This window comes from Hippoglossus stenolepis, chromosome 16 (genome assembly GCF_022539355.2).
Source record: "Hippoglossus stenolepis isolate QCI-W04-F060 chromosome 16, HSTE1.2, whole genome shotgun sequence".
NCBI lineage: Eukaryota > Metazoa > Chordata > Actinopteri > Pleuronectiformes > Pleuronectidae > Hippoglossus > Hippoglossus stenolepis.
In genome coordinates this window covers 6,204,005-6,209,953 of record NC_061498.1, presented here as the reverse complement: position 1 = coordinate 6,209,953, position 5,949 = coordinate 6,204,005, and positions in this window count along the sequence as shown.

Below are 5,949 nucleotides of genomic sequence, written 5' to 3'. Positions count from 1 at the left end.
ATGAGCTTCATCCATCCATTTATCCCCTTTCTGCACACACTTATATTCTATTTTATAAGTTATGGCATCATGATGTGAGACGTTTTTACGATGTCAGACGATAAACTAGAGACTCTCCTTCTGAATTCTACTGTTGTGCAATAATGCATTAAACGTGATACCATTAAATGGTGTGCCTTTCGGCATTCAATAAATTTGGTTATCAAAGTAAAATATTGAATATTCATGTTAAAAATATTAATATTAAATAATAACTTGAATTTATTAAAGTTACCTCGGGGCACCACCATTCAAAGGAAGGGACAAGATAGCCAATTTATTGATTAAGTCTCATGAAAGTAATAACTACGAATTTGGAACTCAGAATAACAATTAAATGAATAACTATAACCAAAATTACCATAGAGATAGTTAGCAAAGTTGAAGGATATAGAGTTCTTGACAGTGTAGAGGTTGGCAAAATTCACACTTATGCAACATTCATTAAAACAACATTTGTGAAAGAAAAACATTTATTATGAAGATAATAAAGTATAAAAACACGAATTACTAAAGATGTACTTACTATATAAATATGTGTATGTGAGTATGCGTGCGTGTGTGTGTCTGTGTGAGTCAGTGTGCTTTCAAAATGGCGGCTGGCCCCTATGAGGGCAATAAACCATCCCCCCTAGTATGTTAACGACATGTAGCGGGGGTCAGAGAGATGTGTGTGGAGATATGTGTGTGTGTGTGTTGGTGCCAAATTAGAGAAAGTTACTAGATGCATGCAGAGAAAGACTGAAGAGCATAACATAACAAACATTAACTTTCAATTAACTTGTAACCAAAATATCACAGCAACACAAATCAAACTAATAAACATCACACGGAATCGAATAAACAGTGTTTGCTTTGCCTAGTATAATTATTAAGCCCAGTTGTGTTACCCGTCCATGAAAATAGAAAAAAGGTTGATGTGCTGTTCGAAGTCCAGTGAAGTCGTCTTGCTGGTTTACGGCTCCTGTTGTGGGTCTGCTGTGCGATGCAGCTCTTGTGCTGTTTGAAGTTCTCAGGCAGGCTTATGCGTCGCTGCCTTTCGGAAGGTTTTAGCAGTCTGCTCCAGTCAGGCCTGCTTGAAGGTTGGTAGAGCTTGGATTGAAAGGAGGTTTCCTTGGTGAGGTGAGCTGCAAGCTGCACCTCTCCTCCATTGAAGTTGAGCAGAAAGAGAGGTGGGCTCCTCCGGGAGAGTTGTGTTGAGTTGAAAGAGCAAGTGAGCTGGACAGCCTCACTTCTCCTCTCAGAGGGTTGCGTAGAAAGAGGAAGAAGAGAGGGGGGACTTGGCTTATATTGGCCTGGTGACCTCATGGGTCATGGGTCCCAGAGCGACCAATAGTGGTTGAAACTTGTGTTCCCGGTCGGTTTTCACACCTCTGTGTGACGTTGAAGCACCCTGGGAGACTGAGTTCTGGCTGCTCTGGTTTCTCCAGAACAAAGAACATGTGCTCCAGGCTTGGACTACACATGTAGGCCGAACTGTAGTTCACAAATACCTGGTCCCAACACACGGCTGGTGAAGAGGGACCTTGGCCTGTAGGTCAATGCTCAGTTTGAGTTCCTCCCCAGAACACAGGAGACACAATTATCACTTCGTATTATACAATGACGGGATTGCTCGTAGCAATGGCCCTAGAATCTGTATTCCCATTGATAATGGTAAATTTGTCCAAATCAAAAAATGATCACGATTCACCAGGTAAAATCTGAAATGTCAAAACAATACATATGTGCCTTAATTATTTACTGTAAACGGTTTAATTAGCCTTACAATGTGATTTCAATGTGTTACAATTGAGTAAATAATGAGATCAAAATACATCATATTTTATAGTAAGCAGAGGTGATTCCCTGTCATGTTTTCCCAGAGCTGATCTAATAACACTGAGCAGCCTATTCTATTCTATTACCCCCAGTGACACCATCACTGATGATTCATATATTTGATTCTATGCAAACTCAGAGACCTTCCTTGTTACTCAACTATAAAAACTTCCCAACAGACTGACAGGGGAGTTGACGGCACGTCAGATTCACCATTAACCATGTTTCCTGTAGCTGTGCTGCTGCTGTTGGCAGCTGGATCATGTGAGTCTCCCTGGATTTGTCAGAGAGTCACCACTTTTTCTTTTGCAGGACAACTTAATGATTTATGACAAAACATTCTTCTTTTAACAGATGTGAAGTGTGAACGGTTGACGCAGCCAGCCTCTGTGACTGTGCAGCCAGGTCAACCTCTGACCATCAGCTGCCAGGTCTCTTATTCTCTCAGCAGCTACGGTACACATTGGATCAGACAGCCTGCAGGAAAAGGACTGGAGTGGATTGGAGTCAAGTATGTTAGTGGGACCATATACTTTAAAGATTCATTAAAGAACAAGTTCAGTATCGAATTAGACACTTCCAGCAAAACAGTGACTCTAAAGGGACAGAACGTGCAGCCTGGAGACACTGCTGTATATTACTGTGCCAGACAGACACAATGATACAAACCATCAGCCGACCTGAACAAAAACCCCTCAGTGCCTGAACACTAGTTACATGAAGCCACCAGAGGAGGAGCCCAAAGACTACTGGTGATTTCAGACCAGTTCACTGTTACTGTAAAGAGGAATCAGACATGGGTCATAACGTCATTCAACAGTAACTATTTATACCACTTTTAATACTCTGACATCACAGTGACTGACACGTCAGTGTGTTTAATTTAGTTTATGATAAATAATAAAAACATACAAGAAATTGTGTTTTCTGATGGTCTCAAAATCCATTAGTTACTCTGAGATTTATTTTTTTCACAAAACCAATGAACATAAGATAATAAAGTTTATGTGATTTGTCAGAAGAAAAAATGTTGACGAATTACAATAATCTTCTTTCATTTGTAACTAACATACAAATTACATATATAGATGTGTATATATATATTGCTTACGGACCTCCTGATAAAGATAATATGCCTGTGTTTCAGTAGCTAACAAGTTGTTTAAATTTCTCTAGGTACTGACGGGCAAACGCTGACTGAGTCTGGACCGGCGGTTAAAGGGCGTGGAGATTCCCCACACACTGACCTGCACATATTCTGGGTTTAGTGGTGATTACTGGGACGCTTGGATCAGGCAGGCTGCTGGAAAAGGCCTAGAGTGGGTTGCTACTATCAGTGACGGCAGTAGCAATATCTATTACTCTCAGTCAGTCCGCGGCCGGTTCACCATCTCCAGAGACAACAGCAAAAAAGCAGGTGTATCTGCAGATGAACAGTCTGAAAACAGAAGATTCTGCTGTTTATTATTGTGCTAGAGAGTCACAGTGACTGGAGTTGGTTCATCAGCTGGACAAAATCCTACAGCATTTGTCTTTTACAGATCTGATATTCCCTGATAATAAAAAAACCTTCAGGTATGAATTACAAAAACACTACTTGCAAATATTTATGCCACTAAACAGTGAAATGTGACGGATACAACATCATAGTCAGGCGGCTCAGTGGATCAGTGGTGAGCACCGTCACCTCGAACAAGAATGTCCCTGCCGGCCAACCAGGGCCTTTCTATGCACATCATGCTAACCAGGTTTCTAAATGGGACTTGTCCTGCAGCGGAGGTGAACTGGAGACTCGCCCACGATGTCTTCCCCGTGAGAATAATCATCTCATCTCCGATTTGACTTCACAGTAGTTTTGCATAACCAGATCTCCAGATCTTGTTTGTATGTCTACAAACCAATCACTGTCGTCTTGGGCTGAACTAAGCCCAGGATGCAGATTCAAAGTCCCTCAAAATGAGTGTCAGGTGAAGCTTGTCTTGGTTGAACATTTGCACGTGGTCTGGTCCAGTTTTAAAAGCAACAGCATGTTAGTTCAAGTTCAAGTCGGAGGTTCAAGTCGGAGAGACGGAGGTCTGTGAGCGATTTGTAGTGATTTTTTATTAAAACATGTGGAAACATCACCTGTTACATCTCAAACGAGAAAATGTAATCGTTCTCCTCTGCCTTCTACTATCGAGGGACAGAGGAGGACAACCTGGAAAGTGGCCTTGAATAACATACTGTACGTCGCCACTACTGTTTCAGAACGTAACAACTATTGTTAGCCGCTGGAAATGTGAGTGGCTAACACCGCTATCTCACAGGACGTTATGACCACTATCATATTCACAGTAGCGCTTCAAATGCAAAGTGCTGAAGCACCACAGACAGCAGCTAACCCCAAGAAAACAACCAAATAATGAAAAGGTCAAAGACCGACATGAGCATCAGTGAGCCGTTTCAACAGTGGAGAGACCACTGGGAGAAGCCGTGTGGACCGTGCTGCGGGCTGCGGCATCCACACACCAGTGCATAACGTCCCTAGACGGGCAGCAGCCAGTCAGGAACACTGGTGGTGCAGCAGAAACGGTACAGTCTGACTGTCTTCCCCTGAAGAAACAGACAGTCAGACAGTGTCACGGCTGATTCTGTTTGTTATATCAACAGTTGTTCCCCTGAATCAGTTAGCCCACCTGAGATGATGGTCTGGTGAAAAGAGGCTACAGCAGACTCACTTCATTTCCTGTCTCAGTCTACTGACCAACAGGCTGAATCATGAAAACTGGAGCTGCATACAGTCACATATAGAAACAGACAGTAGGTTCAACTTGCCATACTGCTGACCAAGAGACTCTGCATTGATACCATTTCATTTGATCTATTTGAATTTGATTGAGATTTTTGTAAGAGCAGGACTTCAGTATTTTACATGTTCCTCTGCTGTTGTGGTTTATGAAAAAAAATCAGTTTCAAGTTCCCTCTCAGACCTGTAGGGGGAGGTCTATGCAAACTCTTCCCTCCTTATAACAACACCAGCAACTGTCAGATCACACAGACCGGCTAATACACAACTTTAATCAGCAGTCAAAGAACTACAGTGTCTGTCAGAGAATGGAAAACACACTTGTCTGGGGTTTATTATTTGTAGTTACTGTTCATGGTGAGAAAATCAATCCTGCTTTACTTATTTTGTAACTTGTCTAACGTGTGGTTTACAAGTTTGCTGGATAATGTTCATCATTTCTTTACTTCCAGGAGTTTGGAGTGAGATCAAACTGGACCAGTCTCCATCGCAGGTGAAAACACCTGGAGAGACGGTGAAGATGTCATGTGTCACATCTGGGTACTCCATGACATCCTACAATATACACTGGATACAGCAGAGGCCGGGGGAAGCTTTGGAGTGGATCGGGTGGATGAACACAGGTTCAAACTCTGCCAGCTATGGCAGCTCCTTTCAAAACCGTTTCATCATGACTGAGGATGTTTCCAGCAGCACTCAGTTCCTTCAGGTCGAGAGTCTGACAGCAGAAGATGCTGCTGTTTACTTCTGTGCTCGACAGCCACAATGACTGAGGACAGTGGAGCTGCTGAACAAAAACCTCCAGAGACCACAAGTAGCAACGTGATCTCAGTAACATCTGTTTTCCCAAAAACATTAAGTCCTTTACACACTTTACACACCTTTTTACAGGCGTTATAAATATATAGAGGATACCAAAATTAATCATAGGTAATTTTTATTATTGTCGTCATGATTTCGTTCCAGTTAAAAGTCATAAATATGGCAGTTGACATTCTACACTAAATGCCAATTGATCCTGACCAAGTAGAAAACTAATCAACGAGATAATGGTTTCATTCTTTGTTGAAAATGAAGAAGGCAGATGAAGATCTTTGCTTCTGAGTTTCATGATGACTTGACTGAAAAGTCTCCTAAAGTCTGCTGCAGAGAATCTGTCTGAAGTGCAGTTAGTATTATCTAGCAAGGTAAGACTAGACTCGAAATGTCCCCTATTCAGCTTTAGTACTGATAAAGAAAAAAACATACACTCACACCTCCTCATGTCAAAAACATCACCACATATTTGTGATACAAAATCATCA